Genomic DNA, 21,701 nt, shown 5'->3' with positions numbered 1-21,701 from the left:
CTTTATATACGCTCGGTGCGGACGACGAACGAAGCACTCGCTCCAAAATCATTTCCAGCTTTGGCGGCAGTTCCCAGTCAGCGCCCTTTATGACTAGAAAATTATTTATATCGTTTTTAGTTGAAAAACTAACAACAATCCCTATTTCTCTCTAAGTCGGTCTAATTAGCCTATTAACTCTTATATTTTGAACTCCAGAATTTTTCAAACGGAACCAAGGGTTGATGGTGGCCCCTGAACTGTTTCCCTTTTAATTTTTATTCCATTGTAACATTGCAATATTACTTTGAAACTTGGTACAGCTTCATTATTACATAAATCAGATATAGTGCTGTCGTTCATACAGTGTAGGCTTTCACGGTCGGTATTGTTTTCACTTAAAACTTCCAGGCTGATAGGCCGTTGATAGGTGTATAAAACTCTCCCCTGACTATTGTCTCCGACTGCGGGAGACAGGCTCCGAGGTAAAGCGCTTTACCTCGGAGAGTTTTACACGTCGACCACGGCCTATCAGCCCGGAAGTTTTTAAGTGAAGATAGTGCTGTCGTCTTGACTTTAGCTCTTAACAACAAAGGGTACTTAATCTAATTCATTTAACAAAATTTACGTACAACAATTGGTTTTTTCTTAATTCAAAAAGTTAACTTTTGCCATGTCTTTTTATGACCAACTACATCTAATTCCAAAAGTAGAGCTTCATAGATTAATTATTACGAGCCTCTTACAATTTTACAAAAAAACGGATGTTTGAAGGAACTAATCAACGAACCATGTTGGGATTCAGCTTTACAGAATCTTACATAATCTGACCAAGTTTTGAAATTATATTTAAACATTGCAGTTTATATACATATATGATACAAGCTCTTTGTTAGCAGCTCACGGCATGCTACACTCTTTTGGTCCTTGGCCGAGAGACTAGGAAAAATCAATACTTCACTCGCCACAGTAGCACCTGATTGGTTCCCCACATCCGGAGAACAGAAAACTAAACTGCGACATAGAAATGAGTTTAAAATGTACACCGCTGGTCATTAAAACTCCAACACCGTTAAGATGACAAGGAAATCATTACATATCAGCACAACTGCACAGAGTAGTTAGGAGTACTCTACATTCTGTACATGAGGAAAGCTTACTATTCGCGCAATCCAAGCTGACACTCGGTGGGGTGGCTGATTGGGACGACCGAGAAGTCATTTCCCATTTGCAATCGTTTCCTCGTTAACTGCTCCAGCTGTCAGCTTGAACTCCGCATGTAACACGCAATGTAGTTCTCATTCATAGCGAGGCGACCAAACTTGGAGATTCCCACGAAGCGGCAGCAGGAACAGGGTCGCCATCCACTTCGGGTTTTGAGAGAAGTCCCGGTTCTAAGCTCATCATCAGGATGCACGTACGAGTGTGTGAAGGCTCTGAGGAGATAAAACGTTGCAAAACTGTGGTCCTGATTCCCATTTGGGCCCAGCACTTGGTACTTTGTATGCGGTGCCGTTGGGTACACAACACTGTCACTTCTGGTTCGCTTAGCCTGTAATTTGGCCAGCAGACGTTACATTTCTGGCACGTTAAGGTCAGTGGCTTTGCCCTATCTTCAAGTCTCCATGACATTATCTTTCAACAAGATCACGCAAGACTGCATTTTGCCCGTGCTCTTCTGTCCGACCTCAATATACTGTAGAGGGTATTCGATTGTTGTCATCGCAGCATTTTCTCTATATCTCTCAGCTACTGAAAACATCTGTCATGGGTTGCCGAGAAACTGGCACACTATCCACGCGGTAGCTAATACAAGTACAGTACAACTCTGGAATACAGTTGAAACAGTCTGGAATGATACACCTGCATACGTCATCCAAGCTCACTTCAGTTTATTGCGCGGCCAGGTTAGAGTTTTTTTTTTTATTTAGTTCTTTGGCCTTCAGGGTATGTACTATATTTAGGTATCTAAAATACATGGTTGCATTGTATACTGAATTGTACGAAGAGAACATCTAAATACATATTTACTGATATAAGAGCTGAAGTTGTCATAATTTTTTCCATTAAAAATTGTTAACAAATATATTTAGAAGTAAATCAGACAGTTTGATTTAGCAGTTCACTCCCTGTCTGAAATTTAATCACACGCCTGGGCATTGAGTCAAACAGAGCTTGGATGGCATGTACAGATACAGCTGCCCATGCAGCTTCAACACGATACCACAGTTCATCAAGCGTAGTGACTGGCGTATTGTGACGAGCCAGTTGCTCGGCCACCATTGACCAGACGTTTTCAATTGGAGAGCGATCTGGAGAATGTGCTGGCCAGGGCAGCAGTTGAACATTTTCTGTATCCAGAAAGGCCCGTACAGGACCTGCAACATGCGGTCGTGCATTATCCTGCTGAAATGTAGGGTTTGGCAGGGATCGAATGAAGGGTAGAGCCACGGGTCGTAACACATCTGAAATGTAACGTCAATGCGAACGAAAGGTGACCGAGACGCGTAACCAATGGCACCCCATACCATCACGCCGGGTGATACGCCAGTATGGCGATGTCGAATACACGCCTCCAATATGCGTTCACCGTGATGTCGCCAAACACGGATGCGACCATCATGATGCTGTACACAGAACCTGGATTCATCCGAAAAAATGACGTTTTGCCATTCGCGCACCCTGGTTCGTCGTTGAGTACACCATCTCAGGCGCTCCTGTCTGTGATGCAGCGTCAAGGGTAACCGCACCTATGGTCTCCGAGCTGATAGTCCATGCTGCTGCAAACGTCGTCGAACTGTTCGTGCAGATGGTTGTTGTCTTGCAAACGTCACCATCTGTTGACTCAGGGATCGAGACGTGGCTGCACGATCCGTTACAGCCATGCGGATAAGATGCCTGTCATCTCGACTGCTAGTGATACGAGGCCGTTGGGATCCAGCACGGCGTTCCGTATTACCCTTCTGAACCCACCGATTCCATATTCTGCTAACAGCCATTGGATATCGACCAACTCGAGCAGCAGTGTCGCGACAGAGTAAACCGCAATCGCGATGGGCTCCAATCCGACCTTTATCAAAGTTGGAAACGTGATGGTACGCATTTCTCCTCCTTACACGAGGCATCACAACAACCTTTCACCAGGCAACGCCAGCCTACTGCTGTTTGTGTATGAGAAATCGGTTGGAAACTTTCCTCATGTCAGCACGTTGTAGGTGTCGCCACCGGCGCCAACCTTGTGTGAATGTTCTGAAAAGCTAATCATTTGCATATCACAGCATCTTCTTCCTGTCGGTTAAATTTCGCGGTGAGGCGTCCAGTTTAACTGAGAGTCAAATATCATTCCCAGAAACCGAACATAAGATTTTATTTGAAAAGTATACTTTCTGCACGAGACGTGAACGTCAGTGCGAGTATCGATCGATTTGTAGGAAGGGACGATCACCGAATTCTCAGCCGAAATTTCCAGCCGTTCATCGACGTATGCCATTGTAGTGAGAAATGCAATTTTGGCCTAAAGATAAGAGTCTTCAGTGGAACAAGCACATACATCGTCTCTATCGTGTAATATTTTAGGGTGGGGCGGGGATTAGTGGTTGTGCGCTCTAAACAATAAGTACAGAGAGTATAAAGAGAAGTTTTAAAGCTGCACTCCGTGGCAAGGCCTGGGAAACAAGAAAACGTCCGCGCGCGTTGCCTTTGAATCTGATACAAACTGTATTAATTTTGATATCTCATATTTTCTTATTCAGTGCAAGAAACGTTCTTCTGTTGGTACCTTTCTGTTACGGTTGTTTCTTTGTTGACTTCAGTATTTTGTCTGTATCTGGTGGCACATGGCCATACTTTATTAAATTTTATGTAGATACATTCTTATTTACGACTCTACATCTACATGACTACTCTGCATCTCTTTGGCAGAGGGCTCATCGAACCACTTTCACACTATTCCTCTACCGTTCCACTCTCGCGCAGAAAAAACGAACACTTAAATCTTTCCTTGCGAGCTCTGATGTCTCTAATTTTATTACGATGATTATTTCTCCCTCTGCAGGTGGAGGTCAACAAAATATTTTCGCGCTCGGAGGAGGAAATTGGAGATTAAAATTTCGTGAAGAGATCTCGCTGCAACGAAGAACGCCTTTGTTTTAATGATTGCACCCCCCCCCCCCCCCCCCCAACTCGCGTATCATTTCCGTGACAGTCCCTCCCCTATTTCCCGGTAATACAGAACAGAGACCAACGCGCGGGGTAGCCGCGTGGTCTCGGGCGCCTTGCCACAGTTCGCGCGGCTCTCCCAGTTAGAGGTTCAAGTCCTCCCTCTGGCATGGGTGCATGTGAGTGTTGTCCTTAGCGTAAGTTAGTTTAAGTTATATTAAGTAGTGTGTAAGTCTAGGGATCGGTGACCTCTGCAGCTTGGTCCCACCGGAACTTACCACAAAGCTCCAGAGGACCAACAAGCTGAGCGTAGACAATCTCCTTACTGGACTTGTTGCATCTTCTAAGTGTCCTGTCGATAAAACGCAGTCTTTGGTTCTCCTTCCCTAGAAGGTTATCTATTTTACCGTTCCAATTTAAGTTGTTCGTTATTGCAATCCGTAGGTATTTAGTTATAGTTGATCTGACAGCATTTAGAATTGTGTGCCTTACCGTGTAACCGGAGTTTAGCGGATCCCTTTTAGAACTCACATGAATGACTTCAGACTTCTCATCATTGCCACTTTTCGCATCCTTATAAATTTCTGTATCGTTCTTCTAAGTTTTTTCCTATCATTTACAAGTACAGTGAGTATCTTCACATGTTTCAGTAGTATATGACTGCTGGTTTTCTTGTTTTGCTTTTGCTGTGTATACTGAGGTGACAAAAGTCATGGGATAGCGATATACACATATACAGATGGCACTAGTGTAGCGTAAACAAGGTATAAAAGGGCAGTGCATTGGAGGAGCTGTCATTTGTACTCAGGTGAATTGTAGTTGAAGCTAAACGCATAGGACATTCCATTTCGGAAATCGTTAGGGAATGCAATATTCCGAGATCCACAGTGTCAAGAGTGTACCGAGAGTACAAAATTTCATACATTACCTCTCACCGCGAACAACGCAGTGGCCGACGGCCTTCATTTAACGACCGACATCAGCGGCGTTTGCGTAGAGTTGTTCAGTGCTAACAGAAAAGCAACACTGCCTGAAATAACCTCGGAAATCCATGTGGGACGTACTACGAACGAATCCTTTAGGACAGTCCGGTGAAATTTGGCGTTAATGGACGGCGGCAGACAACCGACGTGAGTGGCTTTGCAAACAGCACGACATCGCCTGCAGCTCGTCGTCTGGGCTCGTGACCATATCATTTGGACCCTAGACGACTGGAAGAACGTAGTCTGGTCAGACGAGTCCCGATTTCATCCCGTAAGAGCTGATGGTAGGTTTCGTGTGTGGCGCATACTCCACGAAGCCACGGGCCCAAGTTGCCAATGAGGCACTGTGCAAGCTTGTGTTAGCTCCATATGGTGTGGGCTGTGTTTACATGTAATGAACTGGGATCTCTGGTCGAACTGAACTGATCATTGACTGGAAATGGTTCTGTGCAGCTACTTGGAGACCATTTAGAGCCATTCATGGACTTCATGTTCCCGAAGAACGATTGTAGCTTTATGGATGACAATGCGCCATGTCACCTGTTCACAACTGTTCACGATTGGTATGAAGGACATTCTGGACAATCCGAGCGAATGATTTGGCCAGCCAGATCGCCAATGATGAATCACATCGAACGTTTATGGGACATAATAGAGTGGTCAGTCCGTGCACAAAATCCTGTACTGGTAACACTTTCGCAATTATGGAAGAATGTAGAGGCAACATGGCTTAATATTTCTGCAATAAACTTCCAAAAATTTGTTGAGTCCATGCCACGTCGAGTTGCTTCACTATGCCGGGGCAAAGAAGATCCGACACGATATTAGGAGGTATCCCATGACTTTTGTCACCTCGCTTTATAAGTGTGACTGGAATACATTTATTGTTCTGTATTGTATGCACAAGTTTAGTTTATTTAGTTTATTTGCTTTTCCTTTTCTTGACATGTGAGTACTATTCTTGTTTTCTTTTCTTTTTTCTGTAGTTCCCTCGTGATGGAGTGCTTGAGTCTTACTATATGAATGTCATTTTCATTGTCAGCTAGATCAGTGTGTTTGTTTTACGAAACAGTGCATCGTGTGTTCGACAGTTTTTGTTTCATCTCTTCTAACACTTCCGTTTTAAGTCTTCCTCATTCTGGGTACGGGAAGAAGTTAGTAACGGGCAGATACACCGAGTGTTGTGATTAGTTGTCGCCTTACAACTAGCACGAACAATGATATCACCACATTTTATCGCAGCTAGATCGAGACATCTACATCTACGTGATTAGTCTGCTATTCGCAATAAAGTGCCTGGCAGAGGGTTCAATGAACCACCTTCAAGCTGTCTCTCCACCGTCCCACTCTCGAATGGCACGCGGCAAAAACGAGCACTTAAATTTTTCTGTGCTAGCCCTGATTTCTCTTATTTTATCGTATGATCATTTCTCCCTATGTAGGTGGGTGTCAACAGAATGTTTTCGCAATCGGAGGAGAAAACTGGTGATTGAAATTTCATGAGAAGGTCCCATCGCAACGGAAAACGCCTTTGTTTTAATGATTTCCACTCCAATTCACGTATCATGTCTGTCACACTGACTCCCCTATTTCGCGATAATACAAAACGAGCTGCTCTTCTTTGTACTTTTTCGATGTCATCCGTCAGTCCCACCTGATGCGGATCCCACACCGCACAGCAATACTCCAGAATAGAGTGGACAAGCGTAGTGTAAGCAGTCTCTTTAGTAGACCTGTTGCACCTTCTGAGTGTTCTGCCAATGAATCGCAGTCTTTGGTTTGCTCTACCCACAATATTATCTATGTGATCGTTCCAACTAAGGTTATTTGTAATTGTAATCCCTAAGTATTAAGTTGAATTTACAGCCTTCAGATTTGTGTGACTTATCACGTAATCGAAATTTAGCTGATTTCTTTTAGTACTCATGTGAATAACTTCACACTTTTCCTTATTCAGGGTCAATTGCCACTTTTCGCACCATACAGATATCTTATCTAAATCATTTTGCAAGTCGTCTTGATCATCTGATGACTTTACAAGACGGTAAATGACAGAGACACTATACCTCTGGTAATCCATCGAGGGCAGTGGGACATTAGGCGGAAATGAAGTACTTGAATAATGATGAAACCAACACCTGTACTATAATCCAACGTCGTTTATACATAACACGCTGCAGCGTATACGCAGCGTAGCGCGACTCCGATACTAGTATACCGGGTGTCTCTCCTCAGAATAGCCAAGAGCGTTTTCTCTGATGTTTCAGCAGATATTTGCAATTTCGTTTTGCGTTGCGAAACTGGAGACAGCCCAATTCTGAAAACATGCTACCTGTTTCAACGCCAAAATGCGTCATCTTCAGGCGCCAAGCATAGCCTGCCATCAACGTACGAATCGCAATGACAAAGACCAGCGGAGTCTTCAAATGAAAAGCGTACGACATATGAAGCATGTAAGCCAGCATGTGCAGCCCAAAAAGTCGTGTGCAGCGGGGCCAAAATCAGCTGGATTCCATATATTCGTGGCAGTACTAAGCCCAGCAGTGGTAAGACTATGTCCGCTGGGATTTTCACGTCGAGGACTTACAGGGAGTACCTCGCTTCGAGGAACACTGTCAGATGAATGGCCCAGCAGTGACTTACTTCTTCTAGCCCTCTAAGCTTTCACAAGGATAATGAAACGACAAAACAACAGCACTTTCCACCACTGCGCTGATTATTCTGTCTGCAATGACAATATACAGCGTCAGCTACTTACCGTTACGTTCCAACCAATGACTTCTAGTGTAGAGCTATCAGCAGCGACTTGGACGCCTGCTACAGAAGTAGACAGGCTTTAACCGGTTCTGCCAGTGGCGAGTCACAATTCACGTCAAACAGCGCGTGGTGGTGGCTATTAAAAGTTCGCCAGCAGTTGTTCGCTATTGTCGTGGCGGTGTTCTGCTGGAGGCTCATTACGCCGCATTTTGCGAACAATGCTTGTGACGCGCTCACACACTCTGTTACGGCACGTCTTGTGGCTAATGAATAGCGGTGTCTTCAGTATCTGTCTGCTGGAAACGCTGTTCTATTGAATTATACCTATATGCAGAGCGGTGAATCTACATTTAAGAATACGTAGGGCTCAATAGAGACACTGGTCATATAATAGTCAAAACTCGGTATCGCTAAACATAAAATATAATGTGCAATCAAAAGTTTCCGTCTGAGGGCGTTGCTGCAACGTAGCGCGACTCCGATGCGAGTATATCGGGTGTCTCTTCTCAGGATAGCCAAGCGCGTTTTCTCTGATGTTTCAGCAGATATTTGCAATTTCGTTTTGCGTTGCGAAACTGGAGACAGCCCAAACAATTATGGCACGTCACGTCTTTCATGCGACGACCAGCGACAACATAAACCCTCGATTTGCTTCCCATTACCAACAATATTAGTTTTAAATCGGAATTTTATGCGCCCGTTCGACACAGCACTCCCAAATTAGTGTAGTTCGATATTCGTTTTACCGATATGTGTTAACAGAGACGGGAGAACACGAAGAATTAACATCAATCCAGCGGCAACTCAGTAGCGCTGGATGCTAGGCGGTAACAGTCAGCGCGGACCTGGGCTGTGCTGTCGCTGTTAGAGTACTGGTTATTCTTCCCTGATAGAGCATATCGATAAAACGACTATCGGACTAGACTAATTTTGAATCGCTCTTTCAATTGGGCACGCAAAAACCCGCTTTAGAAATCATTTTGTTTGTTACAGGAAACAAACCGACACTTTCCGTCGACACTTGGCATCGCATGAGAAATGTGATGAGTACTATTTCTTTGGGATGACTTCAGCTACACAGTGCAAAAACGAAATTGCAAATGTGTTCAGAAAAACCAGAGAAAATGCCCCTGGCGACTCTTAGGAGAGAGACCCTGTAGACATCCTTTGGAGAATGAGGAACGTGTATGGAGCAGCGTGTTTGTCGAAAACCATCGTTGTGGAATGGTGCGCCAAGTTCCATGCTGATCGCTATTCGATACAAGACGCCGGTCAATCTGGGAGGACAGCGTCACCGCCAGCTTGACTGGGAATCGCTCGAGCACCCGCCCTATGCTCCTGATCTTTCCCATGCGATTATCACGTCTTCGGTCCCTTAAAAAAGGCCTTGCAGGATCGACGATTCCTGTCGGACGAGGATTTGTAGCTGGCAGTTACGGACTTCTTCACGTTGCGGAGCACGGTGATTTACCAAATGGGTATCTTCAACCAGATGCGTCAGTAGGATGATGGTTTCAACGCGCATGGCGATTTTGCCTGATTGGCATGCCGATTCTGGATTGTACGGGCTTTGAACGGAAACTTTTTGATCGCCGCTTATAAATACATCTCTGGCAAAAATTTGAAAGTAAAAGAAATGTGAAATGCCCCACAAATATTTTTAGTTTCGTTTTAAATAGAGCCGTTCATCTCAACCTTCAGGCGCGCCCCTACGGTCGTCGCCACCGTGTCGAATACTCGCAGCCACGAGGTGCAATAGATCTACAGCCGGCGCCATGGGTCTGCGAGCTGCCACTGTGCTCTTAAGATTCGTCGACACTCGAGTGCTGTTTGTCACAGTACTATGATGACGAAGGAGGACGTACAATGACAGTTAACAGAGGGGGTGTACAGACCCGGAATATAGCGGGGCAGTTCCAGCCAGGATAATTTCAAACTAACAATTGTTTAACTGTATTGGGAGATTAAGTCAAGTGACGTTAGACAAACGAGGTGCCCATGTCACGTTCTTGAATTTTTGTTAAGTTATCCTGGTTCGCCCTTACAACCATTTGAATTGAGGGTGCCTAAGTTTATTTTCACACCTACATCTGCATCTACACGGCTATTCTGCAAATCACACTTAAGTGCCTGGTTCATCGATTTCATATTAATTCTCCATTATTCCACTCTCGAACAGTACGCGGAAAAAACGAGCACCTACATCTTTCCGTGCGAGCTAAGATTTCTCATGTTTTATTGTGGTAATCGTTTCTCCATAAGTAGGTTGACGTCAGCAAAATATTTTCGCATTCGGAGGAGAAATTTGGTGATTGAAATTTCGTGAGAGGATCCCACCACAACGAAAAACGCCTTTGTTTTCATGATTTCCACCCCAAATCCTGTATCATGTCCGTGACACTCTCTCCCCTATTTCTCGATTGTGCCGCTCTTCTTTGAACTTTCTCGATGTACTCCGTTAATGATGTGTGGGAAGGATCCCACACTGTGCAGTAGTACTCCAAAAGAGGACGTACAAGCTTGGAGTAGGCAATTTCTTTGGTAATCTGTTGCATCTTCCAAGTGTTCTGCCAATAAAACTCAGTCTTTGTTTCACCTTCCCCACAACATTTTCTACGTTTTCTTTCCAATTTAAGTTGTTCGTAATTGTAATTCCTAGGTATTTAGTTGAATTTACGGCCTTTGGATCTGACTGATTTACCTTGTAACGGAAGTTAACGGATTCCTTTTAGCACTCATGTGGATGACCTCACACTTTAAATTATTTAGTGTCAATTGCCAATTTTCACACCATTCAGGTATCTTATCTAAATCCTTTTACAATTAGTTTTGATCTTTTGATGACTTTACTAGACGGCAAAAGACAGCATCACCTACAAGCATCCTAAGACGGTTGCTCAGATTCTCTAATAAATCGTTTATATAGATAAGGAACAACAGAAGGCCCATAACACTACCTTGGGGAACGCAAGAAATTGCTTGTTTTAATCGGTGTCTTTCCTTCAGTTACTATGAACTTTGACCTATCTGAAGGAAATCAGTCGCATAACTTAGACGATATTCTTACAAGCATGCAATTTGATTACAAGCCTTCTGGACGTCTAGAAACACGAAATCAAATTGAAATACCTTGTCGATAGTACTCAACACTTTGTGTGAGTAAAGAGCTAGTTGTGTTTCGCAAGAACGATATTTTCCGAATCAGTGTTAACTATGTGCCACTAGACCGTTGTCTTCTAGGTAATTTATAATGTTCGAACACAATATGTATTCTAAAATCCTGTTGCATATCGAAGTTAATCATATGGGCCTGTAACTTAGTGGATTACTCCCACCACCTTTCTTGAATACTATTGTGACCTGTACAACATCCCCGTCTTTGGGTACGAATCTTTCGTCGAGCTAGAGGTTGTATGTGATTGTTAAGTATGGAGCTACTGCATCAGCATAGTCTGAAGTATAGTAAATATTAAATTAACATACAGACATTCAAGAACTCAACTACCAAAGCACACAGATGAAACTACATTATTCACTCCCGGTTAGAAACTCAGAAAATGTCACAAAATCGGTAGCTTACCTGTTTGTTGCTGTTGCTCGGCCGGCGGCTGCTGCCTGACTCGTAGTTTCTGAACAGTGTCGTGAAAAAAATTCTTTCACCCATTGTCTCATTTGAGTTAAGTTATCTCAGTTCTACATGAAGCAAAAGGCTCAATTACGGACAATAATTTGAGAACATCGCCAGATGTCGTGTTGAAGAAGTTAAAATGGTAGCTGGAGCGTAAAATAAATTTTGATAATTTCTTAAAGTTATCCATTCATTTAATCGAAAAATTTGAATAACGTTTCTTATTTACAGATGTAGCTGTCCATCAAGTATCATATAGGCCTATTATGTGAATAAATATACTAATTTTGCCTTTGCTTTTTCTTGCCCCCTACTTTCCAAAAATTTGCTTCATTATCTTGAAGTGGTAAGAGGACAGAATAGGATGCTATATTCATCAAAACACATGTTTATTAATACAATTTTTAATTCCATACGGAGGTTGACAGAGATACTGGTAGTACAGCGGGTTACGTCCCGTACCAAAGAGCGGGATGGGAAGCGTTACTCGTATATCGCGCCTTAAAGAATATAATTTATACCAATGAGCATTGGTGAAATAACTTCTGAAGTTAAGTATGATTATAGCACCCAACAATTTTTCTTCTAAGCATGTAATCAACGAACGAAGTGCGGCTGTTTTCTGATACTGCGACGTTTGTAAGTAAGATGAGAAGAAAATACAAAGATCGAAGCATTATGATGGTGAAATAATATGTTCCTTAAACGTGTACTTATCATGTTCGCAGTTTTCATTGCAGATCGTTCATTATCACACTTCACCGATTTCTGTTCCATTATGAGTGCACTATCGGATCAAAAGTATCAGGACACCTTTTAGTGGGCGTTAATATTGGGCTTATCCACCGTTCGCCTTTATGACAGCTTCAGCTCTGTTGGGAGACACTTTAATTGCGTTGTCTGACTGCAAGAATGGCAGCTCATTCATCCTCAGTAGTCGAAACTAGAGCAGGTAGTGACGGCCGCTAGGGTCTGGAGCGAAGTCTCATCCCATAGGTGTTCCACTGAGTCCAGGTCGGGACACTGAGCAGGCCTGTACATTTCATGAATATTATTTTCCACATTGTCTCACAGATGATGCTTATGACAGGATGCGTTGAATGCTAATGCAATCAGTTGTCGTCTCGTAACTGTTCCTCTGCTGTAAGTAGTACACATTGGTGTAAAATGTGTTATTAACCTTCCGCATTTAGTGTTTTCTTAGTGCAATAACGGGACCCCATCCTAACCACGAAAAACAGCACCATACCGCAACACCACCTCCTTTGTACCTCACTGTTGACACTACATATGATGGCAGGTAATGTTCTCCAGGCAGTCGACAAAAGCAAATCCTTCCATCGGATTGTGATTTTTTGCTGAAAATCACATGCTTTCTGCTATCCACTGTCCAATGTGTCGCTACTTACACGATCTCAAGGGTCGCTTAGCACTGACTGCACCAACGTGTGGTTTATGAGGAGCCGTTCCACGGTTGTATCGCATTCTATTTAACTCCCTCAGCACAGTCAGTGTGCTAGCTAGACTGCTGGTAGCACTTACGAACTCACGAACGATTCCATTTGCTGATTTCATGCGATCTTTTACAACCACCCTCCACAGTACTCGTCGGTCCCTGTCCGTCAGTACACGATGTCTGCTCGGTCTTGGTGTAGCTGAGGTTGTTCATTCACCTTCCCACTTCACAGTCGATATGGGCAGCTTGAAATACACTACTAGCCTTTAAAATTGCTACACGAAGAAGAAATGCAGATGATGAACGGGTATTCATTGCACAAATATATTATACTAGAACTGACATGTGATTACATTTTCACGCAGTTTGGGTGCATAGATCCTGAGAAATCAGTACCCAGAACAACCACCTCTGGCCGTAATAACGGACTTGATACGCCTGCGCATTGAGTCAAACAGAGCTAGGATGGCGTGTACAGGTACAGCTGCCCATGCAGCTTCAACACGATACCACAGTTCATCAAGAATAGTGACTGGCGTATTGTGACGAGCCAGTTGCTCGGCCGCCATTGACCAGACGTTTTCAGTTGGTGAGAGATCTGGAAAATGTGCTGGCCAGGGCAGCAGTCGAGCATTTTCTGTATCCCGAAAGGCTCGTACAGGACCTGCAACATGCGGTCGTGCATTATCCTGCTGAAATGTAGGGTTTCGCAGGGATCGAATGAAGGGTAGAGCCACGGGTCGTAACACGTCTGAAATGTAACGTCCACTGTTCAAAGTCCAGTCAGTGCGAACGAGAGGTGACCGAGACGTGTAACCAATGCAACCCCATACCATCACGCCGGGTGATACACTATGGCCAATATGGCGATGACGAATACACGCTTCCATTGTGCGTTCACTGCGATGTCACCGAACACGGATGCGAACATCATGATGCTGTACACAGAACCTGGATTCATCCGAAAAAATGACGCTTTGCCATTCGTGCACCCAGGTTCGTCGTTGAATACACCATCGCAGGCGCTCCTGTCTGTGATGCAGCGTCAAGGGTAACCGCATCCATGGTCTCCGAGCTGATAGTCCATGCTGCTGCAAACGTCGTCGAACTGTTCGTGCAGATGGTTGTTGTCTTGCAAACGTCGCCATCTGTTGACTCAGGGATCGAGACGTGGCTGCACGATCCGTTACAGCCATGCGGATAAGATACCTGTCATCTCGACTGCTAGTGATTACGAGGCCGTTGGGATCCAGCACGTCGTTCCGTATTACCCTCCTGAACCCACCGATTCCATATTCTGCTAACAGTCATTGGATCTCGACCAACGCGAGCAGCAATGTCGCGATACGATAAACCGCAATCGCGATAGGCTACAATCCGATCTTTATCAAAGTCGGAAACGTGATGGTGCGCATTTCTCCTCCTTACACGAGGCATCACAACAACGTTTCACCAGGCAACGCCGGTCAACTGCTGTTTGTGTATGAGAAATCGGTTGGAAACTTTCCTCGTGTCAGCACGTTGTAGGTGTCGCCACCGGCGCCAACCTTGTGTGAATGCTCCGAAAAGCTAATCATTTGCATATCACAGCATCTTCTTCCTGTCGGTTAAATTTCGTGTCTGCAGCACGTCACCTTCGTGGTGTAGCAATTTTAATGGCCAGAAGTGTATACCTGACGGATTTGTTCCTCAGGCGACATCTAATGACTTGTTCACTTTGACGTCACTGACCTTTCCTCACCGACCTATTCTCAGTTACTGCTTCTCTACTGACAACACAATACCCTCTTCCTCCTTTTATACTGACGGGTCCACCTTTCCTGATATCTGTTGGTCATTTGCGCATTAAGTAAGGGATTCCGGATATTTTTGGTCACATATCGTATGTTCGAGTAGCATCGCACATGAGCTGTTGTACTCGAGGCACGAGTTTCTCGCTAACCCACTCCGGAGCAACTCTTAAAACCACTGTAACGAGTTACCTTGATGCACGTCATGGCCGCTTCTAACTGCAAGGCAGTCTTTACTGTTTCTTAGCGATGAACTTGGGCACTAATTTCTGAGATACCTTGCAGTAACAGGTTTCCATTGCTCCTACTGAATGTGGTAAAATCGTATCCTCTGTTAACGAACTACTGTTGGAAATACAAATGTTAAGTCTCCCACCGTAAAAATAGTCCAGTAAGTCGCTTCTGGAGGCATGACAGCGACCTTCTCCTACAGCTTCTCTCATTCTTCAGTGTGAATTTACCAATATGCGTAGTATTCTTCAACAGAAGAGTTCTAACTCCATGCAGTGTTTGTTTATAGCAGCTAGTAATGTTCTAATGCAGTACATCTCTTTCAGAGACGACTGCCACTCTCAACACACGCGTTATACCAACGCATAAAATTTTGCCGCTCTCAGATATCCCTGTTGTCTCCTGAACAACAAGATAGGCAGCTAAGACGGTACCAACAGCTACTCTTTACTTCCTATTGAGATTTCACAAACCAAAGACTTCATGTGATCGCCAAGAAAAAATCAACTGGAGTGAGATTCGACGATCGCGCTGGCTATGGGACAGGACCTGGCCTTCCAACACAACGATGAGATAATCTATTGTCATTGTGCCCACAGAAGTGCAGTCTTCAACAACTGCGGCTGCACATCTCGAATGAATAACATGTAACGCGCATATTTCTAACAGGATGGCAACAGATTAAGCTCTATTAAGTGATCTTGTACAATTACTTCTATCTGAGACGAGCGTTGAGTATGGATTTTCATCACGCCAGACACTATTGCGACAGTTGAAAACATTATCACGAACGAAAGAGTTTCAAATGGTTCAAATGGCTCGAAGCACTATGGGACTTAACATCTGAGGTCATCAGTCTCCTAGACTTAGAACTACTTAAACCTAACTAACCTAAGGACATCACACACAACCATGCTCGAGGCAGGATTCGAACCTGCGACCGTTGCAGCAGGGAGGTTCCAGACTGAAGCACCTAGAACCGCTCAGCCACCGGGCCGGCCACAAGGTTGGTAAAGAGCTCTCTTCGTAGGGCGCTCCATTCGTCTACTAGCGTTGTTGACAACTGCTGGATGGTAGGTGGTGTATGTGGAGGTACTGCAACTCGTCCCCCCCTCCCCCCCCCCCTCCAAAGTATCACCAAAGTGCTCGATGAGATTTGAGTCGGGGGAAAGATCCTCTGATACCAAATAAAAACTGCGTTTAGTAACTAACTAAATTTCTGTAAAATAATCCTACGTCTACATTGAAATTGACCAAAAATGTCAATTTTCAATTTATTTCTCATGTGTTAGGAGAAGTCATGGACAATAAGTTTGCAAAGTTTAAATAATGAAATGGCATCCGAAGTGCCTAAAGAATAATTAAATGTTTGACACGACCTTACTGCCACGCCCACTTTTTGAAGCAACACTTCAACACTAGGTCAGTGAACAACAATTCCGTGGATCACTTTCAAGCAAACTTGCACAGGATACATCTAGAAGGGTGTGACATAAACTCTTTGGTTTTGTAGATCATCTGTGCCTTCAAAAAAAGTGTATTCATGGCAATATCCAAATGAGTCTCTAAATTCACTCATATGGAAACAATGTCGTAAAACAACATTTTCATCTGCTACAGTTGTCGGAATTGCAACTTACGATGAAATTCTTGTATATAATGAAGGAAACGTAAGGAGGATGAATGTGTTAGAGAGAATGAGCTTTAAGATAGGCAATTTCATTCAAGACATCTTGAGAAAAATACATTTACAGTGCCTTTCTGCAATTGAAAGCATGGTAAAGGAAAAAGGCAGAAAACAAGAAACCAGCAGGGAGGCCTTGAAGGGAAAGAGGACCCTGAGTACAAATCTGGGGCCTTCCGAAGAAGTGACAAAAGAAAAACCGTTAGGTTGAAATTTAGAATGCATTTCCTGAAAAATATGTTTTTTAAAGTTTATGTGTCTTTTTCTCAGAATTTCTGAAAACCATAATTATGAAATTCTGTACACTTATTTCTATAAACCCAGTAATATTATCTCAAGAGTAAATTTTGAAATTCTGAATGTAAGCTGAAATATATGGCAATGTTCTTGAAATTGTGCATGAATTTTGCATTATACTTACAGAATTATAATTAAAAATTATTAAAATTCTCCTATTCGACATATTGAAAAATGCCCGTCAGAGAAGCTTATTATCAGTATTTTAAACATAGCTGCACAACAGCAACGGTTCCACGTAATAAAATTGTTCTCAGGAAGCTATGATGCACTTTCAATGCTTTAAGCTCACTACCCTTTATGTAATGTGGTTTTCTCACGATGTATGGCTGCCACTACATCGGCCCTTATGTGATTTTGTCCGGCTCTAAAACGTTGGTTCCCTGCGAATGTGTATTAACTGGATTGTGGACCAGGGTTCGTAATTCTGTCTTAAGAGCCATTATTGTCAATTTTAAAGTTCCGACATGTATACCGTTTGTGAGCTTCACTAATATAGTAATGTAATTTTTATATTTTGGCTGTATATGCCACTGTGCGTAACTCTCTCGGCGTAAGCGCCACCTGCCTTTTTGATGTATAACTACATTAATCGTACCAAGGCTCCCATACTGTTATAACGGGAGTGTTAAACGCTTTCCTTCTATTTATTGTTACTTTACCTAAGGACGGTATTAATACTGAGAATTTACAAGTTGCTTTTGTACGCCAATTGGCACATGGTTCGCGCCATGAGCGCCACCTGCCCCGGTCGCAGAGTAACTACGCTGGCCGATTACACTCAGTCGGTTGTGAGCTCTGCAACATCCATGTACTAATTTATGTTTACGTGACAAACCCTATTTCTAGGGCTATATTTTAATTTTGACAAATGGATCTATGCCGACATTTGTAAAAACGGCGATGGCACATCAGTCCTTACTAATGTAAAATTGTAAGTACCAGTCGTCGTTCTCATATTTCTGTAATGCAAGAGCTCTCTAATTTATGTTAAATTCTATTCTGGACTTAAGTTTCATATCTTTCTAATGTAAGCTATGATGTTCATTGTCCTTAGGCCACCTTCTGAAGAAGACAAATTTAAATTTGATGAAACCTAGGTAAAGAATTCTTTATCCGAAGCTTATTATATGAACAGACGTTAAGCAGAGAAAATGTTATAGAATTCCCTTGAACAGTTTCTGAGAAATAGGTACCAGGATGTAAAAAAAGGCTGGGAACACTTTGTTATTTATTGCACTAGAACTAAACATTGTACAGATGTCAGACGTACTGCATTTTGAAGAGAAACTCTGAAAGGTTTTTTTTTTATAAACATTCAATATGCGAACCATGAGTGACCCGGCAGACGTCAATACGGTAATCGAATTCTTGCCATACCCTTCCCAGCACGGCATCGTCGACTGTGGCAGTCGTTCCCAGTATTCTCTCCCGGAGCTCTGCTACATCACGTGGTAGAGACGGTACATCTTTAATGTGTGCCCACAGAAAAAAGTCACAAGGAGTGAGATCTGGTGATCGGGGAGGCCATTTCATGAAACAGCTGTTCCCTTCTGTAGCACGACCGATCCATCGATGCGGCAGCTCCGTGTTCAGGTACCCACGAACTTCAAGATGGAAATGGTTCCATAGACAGCTTCTGTTGCAGGACTTTCCACACTGTCACTGGAGTCATTTCGAGTTCACGGGATGCACGACGCACCGATTTCTTTGGACTCCTTATGAATGTCTCTCGTACGAGCTTTACATTCACGTCACCCACACTGGGACGTCCGCTTCTCTCTGCCGGGCACAAACAACCCATCGTAATGAATTTGTTGTGCCAGTGGTAAGTGGCATTCCTTGCTGGTGGCTTCTTACCGTACATGGTTCTAAACATCCGCTGAACAGCTGTAGCACACTTGTTTTTGTAGAACTCCAACACACAGAAAGCTCGATCCGCACCTGAACTCGCCGTGTTTACGATTAGCGCTGACTATCGGCAAACTACCAAACTACCCTATGGCGGTATACATGAAAAAAATTTTCAGAGTTTCTCTTCAAAATGACATGTGTATGATACCTGTACAATGTTTGGTTGTTGTGCAATAAATAATTGAAAGTGTTCCCGGACTTTATGTTCACCTTGCATTATTTCCTGAAAATAAAATTTTTACATTCCATAAAAGATCGACAGGAAGTGCAAAATTATTAAGCAGGAATGGCTTGAGAAGAAATGTAAGGATGTAGAAGCATATACCACTTGGGGTAAGATAGATGCTGCCTACAGGAAAATTAAAGACGCCTTTGGGGAAAAGAGAACCATCCGTATGAATATCAAGAGATCAAATGGAAAACCAGCAAAGAAGGGAAAGCAGAAAGGTAGAAGTAGTATACAGAGAGTCTATACAAGGAAGGGCAATAATATGGAAGTGGTAGAGGACGTATGTGAAGATGAGATGAGAGACATGATACTGCGTGAAGAATTTGGCAAATTACTGAAAGACCTAAGTAGAAACAAGGAGCCAGGAGTAGACAACACTCCGTTAGAACTACTGATAGCCTTGGAAGAGCCAGCCATGACAAAATTCTCCGTCTGGTGAGGAAGATGTATAAGACAAGGCGAAAAACTCTCAGACTTCAAGAGGAATATAATAATTCCAGTTCTAAAGAAATCATGTAATGACAGGTGTGAAAATCATCGGACTATGAGTTTAACAAGCCACGGTTGCCAAATACTAACACGAATTCGTTACAGAATAATGGAAAAACTAGCAGGAGCCGACCTCGGGCAAGATCCGTTTGGATTCCGTAGAACGATTTCTCATAGAAGATAGGTCAAGGAAAGGGAAACTTACGTTTATAACATCTGTAGATTTAGATAATGTTTTTGACAATGTCGACTGGAATACTCTCTTTGAAATTCTAAAGGTAGCAAGGGTGAAATACAGGGAGCGAAAGGCTATTTACAATTTATACAGAAACCAGACAGCAGTTGTAAGAGTCGAGGGGCAGGAAAGGGAAGCAGTGGTTGAGAAGCGTGTGAGACAGGGCTGTAGCCTATACCGCATGTTATTCAACCTGTACATTGAGCAAGCAGTAAAGGAAACAAAAGAAAAACTTGGAGTAGGAATTAAATAAAGTCCAGGGAGAAGAAATAAAAACTTTGAGTCTTGTCGGAGACACTGTAATTCTGTCAGAAACAGCAGGGGACTTGGAAGAGCGGTTGAACAGGATGGACAGCAAAACGAGGATAATGGCATGCAGTCGAATTAAATCAGGAGATACTGAAGGAATTAGATTAGAAAATGAAACACTTAAAGTAGTAGATGAGTTTTGCTGTTTGGACAGCAAAATAACTGATTGTGGTAGAAGTAGGGAGGATATAAAATGTAGACTGGCAATGGCAAGAAAAGCGTTCCTGAAGATGAGAAATCTGTTAACATCGAGTATAGATTTAAGTGTCAGGAAGTCTTTTCGAAAAGTATTTGTATAGAGTGTAGCCATATATGGAAGTGAAATATGGACGCTAAACAGTTTAGACAAGAAGAGAATCGAAGCTTTTGAAATGTGGTGCTACAGAAGAATGCTGACGATTACATGGGTGGATCACGTAACTAATGAGAAGGTACTGAATACAGTTTCGGAGAAGAGAAATTTGTGGCACAACCTGACTAGAAGAAGGTATTGGTTGGTGGGACACATTCTGAGGCATCAAGGTATCACGAATTTGGTTCTGGAGGGAAGATTGAGTGTTAAAAATCGTAGAGGAAGACCAAAGGATTAATACAGCAGGCAAATTCAGAAGGATGTAGAGTGCAGTAGTTACTCAGAGATGAAGAGGCTCGCACAGGATAGAGTAGCACGGAGAGCTGCATCAAACCAGTCTTTGGACTGAAGATCACAACAACAACACAAAAAAGTTAAATATATATAATCCAAGGAACTTAACAGTAAATGTGTTAGTTTCATATAAAGCGCGATACAAAATTTCATTGCCGTACCTTCGAAATTGTGGATTTCGTGCATCTTTTATATAACGCGTGCTCTCCATGAACATTCCCATTTAGCCACAATACGTGTCACTGCTTGGAAAGATTTTCAATAAAGCAGTTACACTACAATCCGTGCATCTCACCCTACTCATAAACCGTTTGTCAAACCATAGTGTACAAGTTTCTCAGGCATCTACGGCTGCAAGAGCTTATCATATGCAGAAGATCGTAGAGGTGAATATTCAGTTATGTAAATAACAAAGTGGAGGAAACAGTCACCAGTTTCTTGTTGAAGATCCCATTATCTTCGGGTTATAACATGGGGTCTCCTGTTTTCAAGCAGACACAACTTGGCATATAATCTGCTTGAAAATCTGTAGTTACAATGATTGGCAGTAAGTGAAGGACAGAGGGAAGGTAGATTTGGTTTGTCCTCATTAGAGATGGAGCATAAGCTCGGCTTAGACAAAGATATGACTTAAAACCTTGTAATTCTGCTTTGACATTTTCATAGGTATCATACCGGAAGCAGTTTAGAGGAACCACGGAAACTGGGCTGCCGATGTTAAGCTAGCTCCTACCATATGCGAGTGACAGCTGCGCCACCTCCTCGGCAGTATTGCACAGTTGTCGAGAGAGCAACTTACAGAGCGGTTCCTTCGACCACGAAACACGATGCGTCATCTAATCTTTTATACAGGGGATTTCTTACAAGAATGTGGTCGTGTAGAATGAGATGAAACTTGAGTACAGTCATTTCCAGC

The 21,701-nt window shown here is 43.1% G+C and overlaps 1 protein-coding gene across 2 annotated transcripts in view; it reads left to right on the top strand.

Annotated features, from left to right (window-relative positions):
* Positions 1-21,701, top strand: part of LOC124722852 (glycine receptor subunit alpha-3) — a 375,323-nt gene that overhangs the window by 64,205 nt on the left and 289,417 nt on the right. The window lies entirely within an intron of this gene.

Source organism: Schistocerca piceifrons, chromosome X, assembly GCF_021461385.2.
Source record: "Schistocerca piceifrons isolate TAMUIC-IGC-003096 chromosome X, iqSchPice1.1, whole genome shotgun sequence".
Taxonomy (NCBI): Eukaryota; Metazoa; Arthropoda; class Insecta; order Orthoptera; family Acrididae; genus Schistocerca; species Schistocerca piceifrons.
The sequence above is the reverse complement of the archived record's forward strand: the minus strand, read 5'-3'. Positions and strand labels throughout refer to the sequence as shown.